General features: G+C 39.3%; 1 long non-coding RNA gene across 1 annotated transcript in view; it reads left to right on the plus strand.

Annotated features, from left to right (window-relative positions):
* The first annotated feature begins 2,519 nt into the window (after positions 1-2,519).
* The window catches only part of LOC121900771, an 83,061-nt gene continuing 68,648 nt past the window's right edge, over positions 2,520-16,932 (plus strand). Inside the window, exons 1-2 of the long non-coding RNA XR_006097067.1 lie at positions 2,520-2,555; positions 3,134-4,305. This is a non-coding gene — a long non-coding RNA (uncharacterized LOC121900771). The remainder of the gene's footprint in view (positions 2,556-3,133; positions 4,306-16,932) is intronic.

Consider the following 16,932-nt stretch of genomic DNA (forward strand, 5'->3'; position numbering starts at 1 on the left):
GTGAAATATCGAGCGGCGCTGATGGCAGCGGTGTTACTGATTCCCAGGTGATGATGATGAACACTGCGGTTTGACACAAGGAGCAAAAAGATGAAGGTGGATTTAAGGTGGAGCGCTGAAGATGATTGTCGGTTATTTGACTGGTTTTTATCTAAACAGAGAGAGCAAACAACTTAATATAATGTAAATAAATTAAATATAAATGGCTATGGTGTATCTATGACAGGGATTAACATAGTTGTAAACAGCCATATTACTCCTGAACTCCTGATTATATCAAGAAACAAATATATTTTTGCAAAACGCTGCCATAGAAACTAAATAATCCCTATTTTTAGACTGAAGCTACACACTCAAAACAATGTGCACGTGTCTCTGAATATGTCTCATGCATCCGTGGGTGTCAGATCACTCAGAACTCCAACAACCCCTGTTATATGGAAGACATCAGTTGTAATCCCAGTTCCTAAACCACACCTATCAGGGCTAAACCATTACAGGCCTGCAGCTCTAAACACTGTTATAATGAAATACTTCGAGAAACTGGTGCAAAACATCATATTTCCGTATGTTTTAACATTCTTGGATCCTCTCAAATCTGCATATCTTCACCTTCCTTAAATAATGACCCAAGTCATTTTTTCAAGTTTCTCAGAAAACACAAAAAAATCATCATGGTGTGCCTCTAGACACTGCACAACAGGCTACTATAAAATGATGATGTTATGATTACTAATATTATGTTCAAGTGGGATTTTCATTAAATAAAAACACAAAAGTAAAGAGGATCCTTTGTAACTTTTTAGTTATACACATAATTTCTAGCTGTTACAATATGGTATTCAAATCTTTCTTAATTAGATCATGTAATGTGGAAAAAATTAGACTAAAACTGTGGATGAAATATTGTTTAAAAGGCAGAAAAGAGTTAACAGAAAGCCTTTCCACTCTTTGCTAAATGCTAGCTCCATGGACTTAGCTATTTTGCTGACTAAAAAGACTGAATAAAAAGATGAAATAACTACGCAATATGACGATTTAGTCACACTCTTGACATAGACTGTTATACTACAGGGGTAGGATCACATGATCTGTTCAACTGAGGATGTGGGTGATTTTACCAGAGGGGGCCACTATTTTAGGAAGGTGACGATATAAGCAAAGGAGAGGCACAGATGATGCAGTGGCCTGTCTGCTGCACCGTCTAGAACAGTGGTCCCCAATCCCCGGGCCGGTGCTGGTCCGTAGGTCATTTGGTACTTGGCCGTACAGAAAGAATAAATAACTTACATTATTTCCGTTTTATTTATTATCTAAGTCTGAACAATGTTTTATTTTGAAAAATTACCAGATTCTCTCCATTACATCCGTCTATGATTTACTCTTGACGCATGTCAAGACGCTTGTCTCGGTCATGTGATACGTTACCGCTAAAGTTAAACCTGCAAGCTAGCAAAATGATTAAAAAACAAATGTCTTTGGAAAGCTTCTTTGTGAAGGGGAAAAGGCCCAGTGAGGAGACAGAAGAAGAGCCTACGACTTCCAAGAACACCACAACAGCACGGAAAACCCTGTTACCATTTCCAACATCCTATCTGTGTGAAGCGGGGTTTTCTGCAGTGACAGCACCCAAAACAAAATTACGGAGTAGACCGGACATAAGCAACACACTTCAGGTGTCATTGTCTCCCATTAACCCCTAGATGGGAACCATCTTGTTGCAGAGGAACAAGCTCAGGGCTCCCACTGATTCAGCGTTATGTCAAGTTGTATTTTTCATGCACTTTATATTTGTTTTTGTGGTGTATCTTATTTTATTGTTCCATCACCATTAGTCCACTGGATCCGTAACTTCCTCTTCAACAGACCACAAGCAGTAAGGGTTGACAACTCAGTCACTCACCATTATTCTCAATACCGGCGCTCCACAGTGGTGTGTACTCAGTCCATATCTCTACAACCTCCATACAAACGACTGTCAAAGTCCATCCACCATTACTGTCTACTTCAACAGCCTGGTCGCTAGGATAAAACGTTGGCAGTTTACATTTCTGCAAACCACAGAAACGTTGAATACCTACGTTTCAACCAAGCGGCAACCTCCGGGGTTGAAAAATGAAGCCAATGTGGAAGTGCAGTTCCTTGAATGGCCACTTGAGGCTCCAAAAGCGAGTCAATCCCCATAGACCCCCATGTTAAAATGCCCAACTTTACAGCAGAAATAAACATGTTTACAGCCTGGTACAAAAAACGGTTTTGGTCTCTGTAGCTAATTTCTCCTTTCATGACAACTGTACGGGGGGTGAATTTTTTTATAACTCACTCATTTAAATTTTATTAAGCCGTAAAGTTCTGCATAATGAAGGACATGGCTGCTTTGAGTGACAGGTCCGCCAGCCGCTAGGTGGCTTGTTTCAGCCATTCGGCCCGCCTCTTTGCCCATTTTTGATTGGTTGGGAGTTAGGCAGAGTCACGCACTGTCAAGATGGCGACGGCCGGAGCGGCTCGCTTTGAGCTCCAAAACCGCTCTTCAGAAACCAACGGGTGACGTCACGGTAACTACGTCCATATTTTTATACAGTCTATAGTTTCAACACATGTAATACCTAGCATATTAACATTTCAACAAAGCGTATCATCTCAACATTTCTAAAGCGACGCAGTTCACATGAGATCTATATGAGCTATTAGGAGGAGGGGTCAGTGGATGGTTAGTAAGTTTAAGCAGAGAGTACGCTTCGAGACCACCTCAAAACCAATGCGCGATTCCTGTTTCAACAGACAAAACTGGGTGTTTTTAATGAGACATTGGCCATTTTTATTTTATTTTTTGTTTTTATTTTAACCCAAACCATGATCTTTCCCTAACCCTAACCAAGTGGTCTTTGTGCCTAAACCTAACCAGACCTTAACCACCGCGTTGTCACACCATAAAACGTCATTATTCAATGGGTAGAAATGTTAATATGCTACGTTTGTAGAAATGTTGATCTGCTACGTATTACACGTGTTGAAACGTAGATATTCAACGTTTCTGTGGTTTGCAGAAACGTTCAATTTAGTTCATTTTAGTACATGATGTGAAGATAACTTTCTCCACCTTAACACTGAAACACTGGTCCATCCCCCCCAGTCTCACCATCAAGGGAGAGAAGATGGAGGTGTTGGAGTCTTTCAGATACATTGGCATCACACTGGGCAACAACATCAGCTTCCATCAGCATATCAAGGATATTTACATGTGTTGTCAGCAGAAACTCACAACCATCTGTAAACTAAACCACCTGTCTGTCCGACTCCATCTTCTTCTTCTTCTCCTGTACTGTACTGGAGCATTATTGAGCCAGTTCTTCTGGATGGTGCCATCTGTTTATTTCCACATGCTTACAGTCACCCATAAGAATAAACTCTTAAAGATTTAACCAGCAAACTCGTCGGTATTCTCACCCCCGTCTTATCCGAGTGAGTCACCTCATCCCTGATCCGCAAAGCACTCACAATCACACCTGACCCCGGACCACCCACTCTCCCAGCACTTTACCCCCCCTTCCTTCTAGCTGTAGGTATAAACTACCCAGCAAGAGCTTTGTTCCTACAGAAATACGAGCTTTAAATAAGTAAAACCTCCTCTTAAGTTACAAGAAATCCAGTCTGTGGTGTGTAAAGCGTCAATCCACGTCTTTGTCTCTGTTGTGTGACCTTTGTAATTAAGTGTCGCTGTAAATCCTGTGTTTTGTATAACTGTAAAACTCTTCAAATTTAAGAGTCGAATAATCTTTTCTACATATCTTTCCTCACATTGGACTGTATTGGTGTGTGTAGTTCAAATACTTCACATCAACAGACACAGTATCTGTTTACAATCTCATTTTTTCTCCTTTTATATACTATAAATATGAACATCTGATCTTTGTAACTGCATTAACAATGAGAGTAAATAAAAAGGGTTACCCCCCTGGTGGACACTGGATGAATTACACCTGTCTTTGTTTCCACTGATTAGAGATAAACCAGTATCACCTGAGACTGACCCACTTAGACACCAGGAAGTAGTTCCTCTCACTCATATTGTTTTGGACCCAAACACAGTTTTTGACCACTCTCAACCTGATAAACTGGGGAAATCTTACTTTTAAATGGCAGATAGTTTACTGCACGTCAGAGAGACGACTGAGAGGGGAAACTTGAGTTTCGGATACCTGGATACGTCGTTATCTGAAGGATTTTGGAGCCATTATTTGATTCTTCTATGATCCACCTGTTGGAAGGAATCAGGGAAATCATCCAAGAGACTCTCACACAAAGGTAGGAACCCTTTTCTGGATACTTTGAGGTTTTTATGAGCCAAATGATTAAAGCAGGAGTCAGATTTTACTCTTGATTTGTTCGGTTTGCTTTGGCCAGCGGTGCAGTCACTAGATTATAGAAAAGTCTGGTGGTTTTCTTTTGTCTTTTTGTGGTTTGTGGTTTGTGGTTTGATTAATGTAGAGCTGCAACGATTAATCTATTAGTTGTTGAAGAGAAAGTTAATTGGCAACTATTTTGATATTTAAATAACCATTTTCATCCATTTTTTTAAGCAAAAAGACCAAATATTTGCTGGTTTCATCTTCTCAAATATGAGGATTTGAGGTGTTTTTTTGTCTCATATGATGGTAAACTGAATATTTTTAGAGTTTGAACTGAAAAAGACATTTGAAGAAGTAACTTTTGACTTTAGAAAATTATAACCATGATTTTTTTTTAAAACTAATTTCTGATCCTCAGGTTAATCAATAATGAAAATAATCATTAGTTGCAGCTTTAGATTAATGGGGATCTGGTCCAATTTCTCTTCTTCTTTATTCTCTTGTCTGGTTTCTCTGATTCTATAGTCCTTTGAGACTTACTCTTGATAAAGGTTCATAGAATAACTAAATGAACCTGAACACAACTTAATTAAAGAGAAAAGCCTGTCTGGCAGCATCTTATTATTGTCCAACAGTAATGTTTGAGTTTCAAATAATTTCTGAAAGTATTTTCCTTCTGGATGCCTACAGGGACTTTATCCCAAGTGTTCACAGCAAAGACATGCACACAACAAAGAGAATTGGATTTTTTTTTTTCCTCTCCAAATACCCTTCCTCCCCTAAGTAAAGAGAATAATTAAGGTAGTGGCATGTTGAGATTTGCTGTCACTGAGTGAAGCTCTTTGGTGACAAGTCTTTGGTAAAGCTGCTGCTTCTAAAGGAGGCCACAGCTCTTAGGAGAAGCCCTGGAAAAACCTCCCCGGCGTAAAAAAAAAACTAACTTTAGTCACATTAAAATGCCATATTAGCTGCCGTCTATATATGCAGATTAGATTAGCTGGGGTGGCCTCATTTCACACTGTAGATCATGAATTGATCATGCGTGGAAAGATTGTGCAACGCCGCTCTGTATTACAGCCGGTATGGAATTTCATCATAGACTCAGCTGCATCGTGATTTTTCTCTTCTTTTTTTTTTTACAGTAATGTTTTTATCTAACGGCTGGATGAGAAGCTGTGTTTGTGTGTTAAATGTTGCAGAGTTTATGGATTTTATATGTGTATCATGTTGCCTTTGATGTGGTTTATACTGATGTAGTTTTTGTCTTTTGACAAAAAAATGTTTAGTTATTAGTTTGAGTCATAGTTTTTTTGTTTAGTTGTTAGTTTTAGTCAACAAAAACAGACATTTCATCTGTGAAATTCAATCTAACTTATTTCTTTCTCACTTTATTCTTGTTTTTGCACGTATTAAAGCAACATTACCAGTTAAACCAGTTGTATTTAGGTTTGGTTTCTGTTTCATGAAGCAAGTTTAAATAATTCTGACTTAATTTATCTTTGAAACTTGCCTGGTCAGGCTGGTCTTCAGGCTACAGTGTTTTATACAAATTACCTTCACAACAGTTCTTCACATACAGAACTGTAGGCTGCATTTATTGATAACTTTAAATGTAGAGCTTAGACCTTCTTAAGAGTCTACACAGTCTCACAGTCCACACATCCTTCAAATGCACTAATTGTTTTAGGCTATATAAGTCCTTAAATTAAAGCTGCTAAATGAGTTTGATCCTTGGCTTCAGCCTGAAGATGGAATTATGCAAATGTACACAGAGGTTACTCGGAAACATTCATGAGGCCATTTCTTTCATACTTTTATGTAGCATATTTTTACGTTTCTGACCTATTTCCCCCACAGACATCGAATCCAGCAATAAATGTGCTTGACGTGCAGGTCTGCATTAATCTTTGCTGAGGTTTGGAAGGTGTGCACGTCGGCTCCTCTGCGAGTCTCTGCTACCTTTCGTTACCCGTAACACCCATCTCTGTATCTTCAGCAAAGGATAATTTCAGTTTTATAGTGAAAGCAGCGTCGTCACTGTTTGTTCTCATTTATAATGTAAAAAAACAAGCTGAGCTAACAGAGGAGTTTATGCTGCTGCTATTCAACAGGTCTCTTCCTGTTTCTGAGTCTGTTCTGCTCAGAATAAGACCAGAGGAGTGTAGCTACTACGAAGCGAGATTAGTGGGTTAGCGAGGTGTGTTGAGTCTGCAGGGTTTTCAATGTCATGAAGGTGTCTCTCTTTTAACCTGCTACATCACCATGGTAACTTATACTGTAAACTCAACATGGTCCGGAGCAGGTTATGTTCCAAGTTTTGGGTTAAATCGGCAATAAAAAGCGCTGCTCTTTCACTAACTACCTGATTTGCCACAAAGTAATACTAATAAAGTAATACTGCTGGTGCTGCAGCTATTAGAACACTAATTAGAAAACTGATTAGTCTTTTATCAGACTTACCATTGATTTGATGTCATATTGTAAATTTATAATGGTGCAAGAGGTTAGGGTTACTTGTGGGATTGGATTTTGTTACAATATATCAAACTGTATTTCAAATAAAACTAACTAATGAAAAAATATTTTGAACAATAAAAAAAAATATTAATTTCACTTTGATTTGACCAAAATCTAAAGTGATTTCCACTTTTCCTTCATTATGGGACAGAGTCAGACCTGAATGCACTTCCTGAGTATAATGTTTAAATCTGCTGCATCAAGTTTAAAGTTTAAGAGCTGTGTATATAAACTAATTACGTTATATTCTTCATATCTCTCCGTTATAACGATCTGTTCCTCCTGACTGAAGTGAGCGGCATGTGATCGGTCTGTTTTGTGCGGAAAAAGAGTCAAAAGACGCACCAAACGCCTCCTTTTATGGGGACGTGCACAGAGCCTGAAGCAGAAAGTCTGACTTAACAAAGAAAGTTCATAACAACCGTCGTGATACCACTCATCTCTGATCGTGAGTTTAGGGTTTGTCGAGCCAGCTTTTTTCGTAGTTCAACCTCTCTGCAGTCATTCCTACTATAAACACGAAATATATCCAAATGAACTTAATGTTAGAATCGCCCTTAACATGATGATGTTATGTTTAGGTTGGTGTATAGAAGTCTGTGTTGCTGTTTCAGCTTGTCAGTGTATAAATTTAGTAAAAAAATCTGTTATTTTTTCCTTCTAAAGAACCGGTAACGTTGACTAACGTTGCTTGAAGAGACACATCACTGAGTCACTAGATGCTGCTTTTTAGGGCAACAGGTGAAGCAGTTAAATCACCTTTTAAAATATATATATATATTTTCAGCAGCAGCGAACACTGTTTTATTAATCACAGCCTATAATGTGTGGTTGGTTGGTGAATAAGAAGAATTGTAAGACATTTATTTTCATTTATGTGAAAAATGCTGTCAACCAATATTATCGATCATAATTTTTCCTTAAAGAAATTAACTCTACATGTTGCAACATAAATCGCTTCTCTGAGGATGCTGAAATCTTTTCCTTCAACATCAGTTGAGTTGCTCTTTTTGTTCAAAGCCAGAAAAACTCCCAGCTTCACTCAGTAGCCTGGATTCATCTTTGCATCATGCAGGGCGCTTCGAGAGCTTTCCAGCATATATATATATATTTATAAACCTGTATACTGTATATGTGAGCTGACTGGGTTGGGTGATTCTGTGCTGGCTCTATTTAATGACTATGAAGATACAGATTCTGGGGATGTCAGAAATGTGTGTTTGGATGTCAGTTCATGAGAAGTTTTCTCACTCTTGCCATCAGCAGATTATACAGAATATTTGATTTGCTTCTCCAACCGGAGCTCGTGGGGATTTGGTAATACTGTCAAAAAAAAAGATGTGAGGAGAAGTTGAGAGGAGAGATGGAGAGTGATAGCAGGAGAGAGACGGGCGGCTTTGATCAACAGGAGATCTCTCGCCGGTCTCTCTGGCAGCCGAAGCTCTCGCTCTCCTGAAACAGATTTCTCTTTCCGTCTCCTTCCTGTTGTTCTCATCGTCCTTCACTTTACCCTTTTAGTCACAAACTTACAGCTCTATACGTTCAGATCTACAGCGCGTACACGCTCTGCTTTTAACTTCTGCCTTTGTTCTTTGTCTCTTTGTCTTCTTATAGCTACAAAATCGTCATCTCTCTCTCTCTCTCTTTCTCTCTCACACACACACACAAGCAAAAAAATCCACTATATAGCCCAAAGGTTTTCAAATTAAAAACAAAAAAACTTAAAAATACCACAACACAAGTTTGAACCCTTAGAGAAAGTGGTTTCAGAGAGCATCATGGGACTGGTTTAGCAGGGAAACCATCAGCCGTTACACTGTCGCTGGTTCAGGGTGTCACTCTTTGATGATAAACTGTGAAATCTGGGTAATTTCCACATTACAGTTCACCTGGTTCGCACCACGTCAACTGAATGAGAATATTATTCTGACATGGGAGCGTTCACATGTTATTTCAGGAAGGTTCCCACTGCTAGTCTAACAGATAAACGGAAATTAATCAATTTATAGTATTTTTATCATGTTGTTCTTAGTGGTTTGCAATCTTGACTCTCCAATTTAAGGTCCCTGCTGGTGTACGGAAGCCCAAAAGTGCCCAATATTCAATAAATAAAAAGACATTTGTGAAAAAGAATTTCTTCATAATGACCATTAAACAATAGAGACCGAAGCCGAAGTATCAAAATCTAACAGAATTTATTTTCTTGTATATGAAGGAGCGTTTCGCAGTGCAACACACAGGACGAGGTTATAAAGGAAAAGGCTTATAACAGGGTTTTATTACAGTTCTTTTCTTAATCTATCAAAATACAGACTTATAGATAACATCAACTGACCCCCAGACGACATGTCTCACCCTGTCTCCAATGAATTTTAATTTCTACATCTTCCTCTTTACGTTAGCTGATGAGTCTGCTGATGTTGCAGAGTTGTAGTACAAGACAGGAACAATTCATCATGATCTAGATAAAATAGTAACAAACATACACAGTGTAATCATAATTTTTATAAAAACATTATGAAATAAATAATCATATGAATAACTTACTAAAAAAAAATTGTATAAATCAACCAATAATTTGTCGATTTCTTCCCGTGGAGCCGACATACAAACTGTTTTGGTTCAGTGAGCTGCAGCTGACAGACGCAGGTCGAGTGAGTGAGACGTTCGGAGGCTGCAGAGAGGCAGGCGGAGAGTGTGGATGGACTTTTTTTTCCCTGCTCGTGATAACGTGTGAGAGGAACACAAGTGAATCTACAGCTGCCTCTCTTTTGGTCGTTGCCTTGGCGATGTGCATCCATGAATTTTGGTATTAGAGCTTTTAAAGGAGCATGAAGGGAGGGGTGTATGTGTTTGGGTGTTTAGCCTTTCTCCAGAATGACTGAATCTACCTTTTAAAGGAAAAACACGTATCATATTGTTTTGGTATCAGTACTGAAACTTGCAACAGCAAAATTTACATAAGAAATTACACTTAAAACACAGTTAATCTGTACATTGAGTTCATTTTTTGAGGGCGGATGGTTATCTGCAGCGCCAGTGTGGAGGCAGTAAGATTGAGGTCGTCGATACTTGTGTGTATTTGTGTGTGTGTGTGTGTGTCTCTGTGTAGGTGTGTGTGTGTAGGTGTTGTTCTCCTAGGTGCTCGGGCTGTGAAGACAGTGCAGTGTTGATGGACTGAACTCCATCTGTGAGTTCATGAGTCTTTGTTTGCTTCTCCGGTCAGCCGGGTCTGTGATGTGAAATATGCCGTCATTGTATTTCACTCCTTTTTTGAAATTCTCCACCAAAAAGGCTCTGCACAGCTTAAAAAGTCAGCGTTTATTATTTTATACTATGACCCACATACAGTACGCAGTTTTAATTCAAAGCATCAGCATGGGTTCCACTCTGCAGCATCTGTTTACCACTTATTTATGTTACATCATAAGGCCATACGGCTTATTTTTACAGACATTCTTTTATATCTTGTCAATAGAGCTGCTTTTGTGAACTGAATATTATGTTGAAATAAACCACTTGTGTTATATAAATTCTGCTCCTTTTCATCGTGGCCCTGTGCTGCGGGACATGATCGATGCTATGGAAACGTATCTGTTGTTGACAGTCTATCTACAGTCCTTGGTTGCAGCAAAGGTTTTCCAGTAAATACTTGCAAATACTGAAAATTAGTCTGCAAGGTTTGACCTTCCTTACAGCAAGGATTGAAGGGAGCAAACATTTCTGTTAGGCGCACTCTGCTCCGAGCATCCTGTGTGATAAATAACTGCATAATTCGAAGGATGGTGAAGCTTTTATTTTGCCTCTTGACTGAGGACATGACAAGGCTAAAATTCTCTTTTAATTAAGCAACGTTTGCTCAGTTGGTTTCAGTACTGACTTTAACTTTAAAGCAACAACGATTTAAAGTAACACAGTGAATTACAGAGAATTATCAGTGACTCTGCAGCTCCTCTCAACTTTACGGAGCTTTATAGTGAGTTTCAGCTCATTGTTTATCTGTCCGGCTGCAACTTTACTGTTCTGGTTCACTCTCAGCGCTCTCATAGTGTCGTTTTCGGAGAAAAAGCTCTAAAAAGCCGCTGTACACTACCTGCTCAACACCAAACAGACACAGTTAGCTGTAGACTAGCTGGTGAACATAGTGGAGCATTTAGCAGCTAAAGAGCCAGATATTTCCCTCAGGAGTTGGTAGAGAGTAAAAACAGAGCTAAAAGAGAGTTAGCATTCACGCTACCAAATCATTACAGACTGCTAAATTAACCCAAAAACCACACTGATGGCTTATATCTGACAACAGTATAGTGGTGCTAAGTGCTAAAAAAACACATGTATAACTTACATTTGTATAATGCAGCGATGTTCACCGTGGTTACAACGTACTCGGCCGCCATTTCCAGTTTGAAAAGTGGTCCCTCCCCTTCCGCTACGTAGCCAAGATGGCGACCATTGAGGGCGAGAAGTGTCCATAGTTCCACACTCAACTTTTTTTGAGTGCACCATCCGGGTTCTCACAGTGCATTTCCCCTACTTCTCAGTGTGAACACACTTATGCACTCAAAATGTGAAGTGTAAGTACAGAAGTACGTGATTTGAGACACAGCATAAGTTTAATGTTACTTGATTATGATACCTGCCCTGTTAGCACAATTTAGCTAAAGTAGCTAATGGTAGCCTAAAGTGTGATAAAGCGTGCAGCGCTCAGTGTTCCCAGTAAGCTAGCGTTAGCTTCAGTCCAAGGTACCAAGGCGTGTTTCCAGAGCGTGCAAGGCAAACCCCACACTCCTTATGTGGAAGGTTCTGGCTCCAAATGGAAAAGATGCTGCCGACCATAAGCTGCAACTTTGGGCTTCAGACCGGCTACAGTGAAATCAACGGGCGAGGTCACATCTCGCTACCATAGCACCATCCAGGAACTCACAGTGCACTGCATTTTCCCATACTTCTCATTGTGAACGCACTTATGCACTCAAAATGTTAAGTTTAAGTACAGAAGTATGCGATTTGAGACGCAGCATTAGTTTAAAGTCAATTTAACCTACAGTAGAGGGTTAAGAGAGTTAAGTCAAGTCATCCATTATTATCATTGGTGTATCTACTGAAAAACAGAACCAGAGAAAAAGGAAAACAAACTTCAGGTGCAGGTTACCTGCAGTGGAGTTTTCAAACAGAGAGCCATTTGAATGGCTGTGGGTCTCGTTACAATATTTATTCCTGAGGAGACTTTCTCCAGACCTTCTCGTGCTAGAAGAGTATAGATTAGCCTCTACAGGATCCAGTCTCGCACATTAACAGGCTTGTCCTTTTCCCATCCTTCTCTAATTTCCCTCCTATCTACTTAAAGTAACCTGACAGAAGGGGAAAAGATTCTTAAACCAATAGTCTGTGATTCAGAGACTCATTGGCTCACCCCTGGATTTGGACCAAATCCACATTAAAGCCAATCTGCTGCAGGTACAGTAAAACATTAATCCTGCATGTCTGTATTATTAGTGTACCGTCCCACCAACGTCCTCATGATCCCAACATATCAACACTAATGCTGCTGAGAAGTTTGAATCTGGTTAGTAATCTACTTAATCCAAGTTTAATCTCTACTGGCTGCAGTCGCTCTGTCCTTTTTTTTAATGTGTTGTTGGAAAGTTTGAGATATCTGGAGGGACCCTGAGATGGTTTGGAGGCAGGAGGATTAAAGCTGATGCATGAAAAGCAACACATGCTGCTAAAGTCTTAGCTGGGAAAACATTTTGTAACAGGATATTAGAAAAAACAAATCTTTTTTAGCTGTCTCATTTATCAGTTTTTGTAAGTTTTTATTGAGACTATTAATGTGTCTTGATTTGTCACTGTAGGATACTCTAAAGTTTAATTCATGGCAACAAAGAGCAACTCCTCACTAAATCATGTGTGCAGTAAAATCGTCACTGTGCTCATGATTATCACAGGTGTTCAGCCGTGTTTGAATCCAGGATTTTTAGCAACGAGACTTCTACACCAAGAAACAAAATGTTTTTATTTTTGAAGGCAGTGATAAACGAATGAATCATTTTCTGATCTTCTAGTGACTCATGTGACCGTTCCTCCATCACTGTTACAGTGAAGGATCTGTTGGGTAAAAATGTACTTGGTTAAAGTTTGTAATAAATTAACTGGTTGAAAACAAACACGTTTATCTCTCTATAAATCTATATTTACATGCTGTGTCTCTTTAACCCATAAGAACCCATGATGACACAGGTGTCACCAACCCTTTCAATGTTCTGGAAAATTCCTTATTGAGCTTTATCCTTGATTTTAACTCATGAAGTCCCTAAAGTGACATCTACTGAACATCCTGGTGCAGTCATGTGACAATGTGTGAATCTGTGTACCCGTGACATCACTTCCAAAATGGCGGTGTGCCTGGTCAGCAAATGTGACAGAACTAGCTAATTGTAAAAAAGCTTGTTTATTGTTACTAAAGGTAGGTTTCAACCCATTTAACAATTCTGAAGCTTTAATAAGACGTCCTGTATTACATTTAACCTGTTCTGACCACATTTCTTGAACAAATTGATATAAAACAAGTTAAATATCGTTATGACATATATGTTACATTACAGATCTTTGACACTGACGGTAGATTCAGAAATGTGTTCCTTGTGGTCCATTTGGTCTGTTTTATATTCCCCATAATTTTCCCTTAAGGAGAACTGGGTTCAGGTTCTTATGGGTTAAGGCCCCCCTCCCGATGATGAGCACACTCTGTTCTGATTGGTCGGTTTCAGGAAGCTTCCTCCGGCTCCAGAGGCTACGTAAACAAACAGTAGTAAGATTTCACTACTTTTTCTCCTTTTCTTTACTCATAATAGAAACTTTTCAAATACATACGTACACGTTTGAGCCCGAATCAGATCCGAAATATGAGAGTGGACGATGTAAACAACCTCTGCTGACGTCATCTCATCGGGAAAGTTGGAAAAAAAAAAAAAAAGACAAATGAAGCTTTCAGAGCAGGTTGAAGCCCTGGTTTTTGTCTTACAGGGAACAACAACATATCTGACATCATAACAGTGTATAAATAAAAAAAACATAATCTCAGGATTTGTAGTTTGGCAGATTCAAACATAAAAGAAGTGGTATTTCTTCCCAGTTAAACTTTTTTTTTTTTTTTTTTTTTGAGAAAACTATTCATTTTGTTTTAAAGGTGAAATATGTAGTGACCAATATTTATTACAGGTCGTAAGTGTCAAGGGATGTCTGAGACTTTAGTAGACTGTATTCATTTCATTTCACTCTGAATCCCCAATGTCAACCCACCGAAGTAACATGAAGGCCTGTAAAAATAATTCACGTCAATCCATCCAACAGATATTTGACGGTGGACCGACTGACCAACACTGCCCTCCTTAGCCACGCCACGCCACGCCGCGCCGCTAGCTAATAAAATCCTTTTTTTGTGTGTGACAGCGAGGAGCCTCAGAGAAAAACAATGTGTTATGATCTGTTATACACATCATAACAGTGTATAAATGACAGAAAAACACACACAAAAAAACATAATATCTCCCCTTTGAGATTAAGGAAAAGAGATTTTTCTTTTTTCTTATCTCAGGATTGTAGTTTGGCAGATTCAAACAGGAAAAGAAGTTGAATTTCTTTCCAGTTAAACATTTTTTTTTGTTTAAAGGAGAAATATGTTGAGACAAAGTTTGAATATTTATTCCTGGCTGCTGGAGGAGATTTGAGTATATTCATTCAGCTCATTTTAACTCAACCTGCTGGTGGCGCTAGAGGGAAAGTCAGAGGATCTCTGGAGTAACTGGGATTCATCCTCTGGGGAACATGAATGCCTGTAAAAATCCATCAAATAGTTGTTGAGATATTTGAGTTTGGACCAGAGCAGTGGACCGACTGTCATCCATAGCCACGCTGCTGCTGATAAAATCCTTTTTCATGTGTGACGGCGAGGAACCTCAGTGAAAAACGACGTGTCCGACTAAATATTATTGAAATGTTGTTACGTGCCCCGTTGGCCTCGCGGAGGCAGGAGAGTAAAAGGGGGGGCGGGGGGGGGACCGATGCTGAAATGAATCCTTTCTCTTTTCCATCCTGCGTTTAAGAGACAGCTGTGAAATGAAGATGTTAATTATTCATGGGGTAATATGTATATATTTAAACTGCAGGAATGGAGACAAGCATCCATTATTCAGCATGCCTGGGCTTTTTATGAGATTTATCATTATTAAGTGAGACCGTGTGGGCGGTAGAAGTGGACACAGGAGGACGAGTGTTAAGATCTATGTATGTGTGTTTGCCGCGTTCAGAATCATAAATCACCCAAGTTGATCTCCTCTCTGTGTGTGTGTGTGTGTGTGTGTGTGTGTGTGTGTGTGTTTAAGTAAATTTCACTACTATTTAATTATTGCAGGGTGTCACCATTAACATTTAGAGCGTGTGTGTGTGTGTGTGCAGGATGTATGAGTTGCATATTTTTTTTGCATATTATTGAGTATTTTGTGCTTGTTTTAAATATTTTATTTGTGCATTGTATACTGTGTGTGTGTGTGTGTGTGTGGGTCTGTCATAAGATACTTTTGGGGACAAATTTCAGACCAGTTGATTGGGGACAGCTTGTCCAATTGGGGACTGCCGTGTCCCCAGTTGGGGAAAAAGCTGATTTTTGGGTCAGTGGTTATGTGTAGGGTCTGGGTAAGTCACCAGGAAATGAATGTAAGTCTATGTAATGTCCCCAAAAGTGACCTAGAACAACGTGTGTGTGTGTGTGTGTGAGAGAGAGAGAGAGGGAGAGAGAGACAGTAGCTGGGCAGTCACATTACCAACAATCATGACCAGAGTCCACTAATCAATACTTCCTCTACCATGCTAGTCACACCTTACAGCCTCCTTAGTGAGTTTCCAAGTCTATTGAAATGCTAAATTAGACCCTGTGTGTGTGTGTGTGTGTGTGTGTGTGTGAGAGAACCTCTATCAACAATTTGATATTCCTGATTGTGCCTTTTATCCAGCCGTGCAGAGCAGTAATGAGTTGACTGAGTTTCTAATGCGTGAAATTCTCTGTACTGAAGTCCAGTCTGTTACTGGTTTCTAACACTAAATGCACCTTTTATTTCTAATTATTTCTACCGAGTGTTAGAGACCAAAAAAAAAACAAGATAGAGATTTTTTTTTGTGAGAAATGCATGCATTTTCATATATATTCATAGCTCAGACATACTGTAAACTATATAGCCAAAGATATGTGGATATATTGCTTAAAGGTACATAAATCAAGCATCAAGCAATGAGCCCGCCATTGTCAAACATCTGCAGTAGAATATGGGCTACTAAAAAGCTCAGTGACCTAAATTTAACATGACACTGTCATAAGATGCCTTTTTTTTTTTTTTTTGACAAATTTCTGCTGTGCCACAGTAGATTTGTCAACAGCAAGTGCTGTTATTGTGGAGCGGAAACATTTAAGAGCAACAACAGGTCACACAAGCTGACAGAATGGGACCATCAAGTTATTCGTCCTTGGTTTCAACGCTTACTATGAAGTTCCCAACAAGCGGTAACCTCCGCGGCTGAAAAATGAATGCAGTGCAGATGTGCTAAAAACTGCAGTTCCTCAAATGGCCACTTGAGGCCCATGTTAAAATACCCAACTTTACAGCAGGAATAAACATATTTACAGCCTGGTATAAAAAACGGTTTTGGTCTCTATAGCTAATTTACCCTTTCATGACAACTGTACGGGGGTTGAATTTTTTTATAACTCACCCGTTTAAATGTTATTAAGCCGTAAAGTTATGCATAATTAAGGATGTGGCTGCTTTGAGTGACAGGTCGCTAGCCGCTAGCTGGCTTGTTTCAGCAACCAGGCTTCATTCGGCTGCCTCAGCTGCACCACTTAACCCATTTTGGATTAGCTGGGAGTTAGGTGGAGTGGGGTGGGTGATGTCACAATGGCTACATCCATATTTTTTACAGTCTATAGTTCCCAACTATCTCAGATGCAACATCAGCACAAGAACTGTTTGTCAGGAACTAGTAGTGTAACAGATCGTAGTTGATCCGTAATCCG

Source organism: Thunnus maccoyii, chromosome 7 (genome assembly GCF_910596095.1).
Source record: "Thunnus maccoyii chromosome 7, fThuMac1.1, whole genome shotgun sequence".
Classification (NCBI taxonomy): domain Eukaryota; kingdom Metazoa; phylum Chordata; class Actinopteri; order Scombriformes; family Scombridae; genus Thunnus; species Thunnus maccoyii.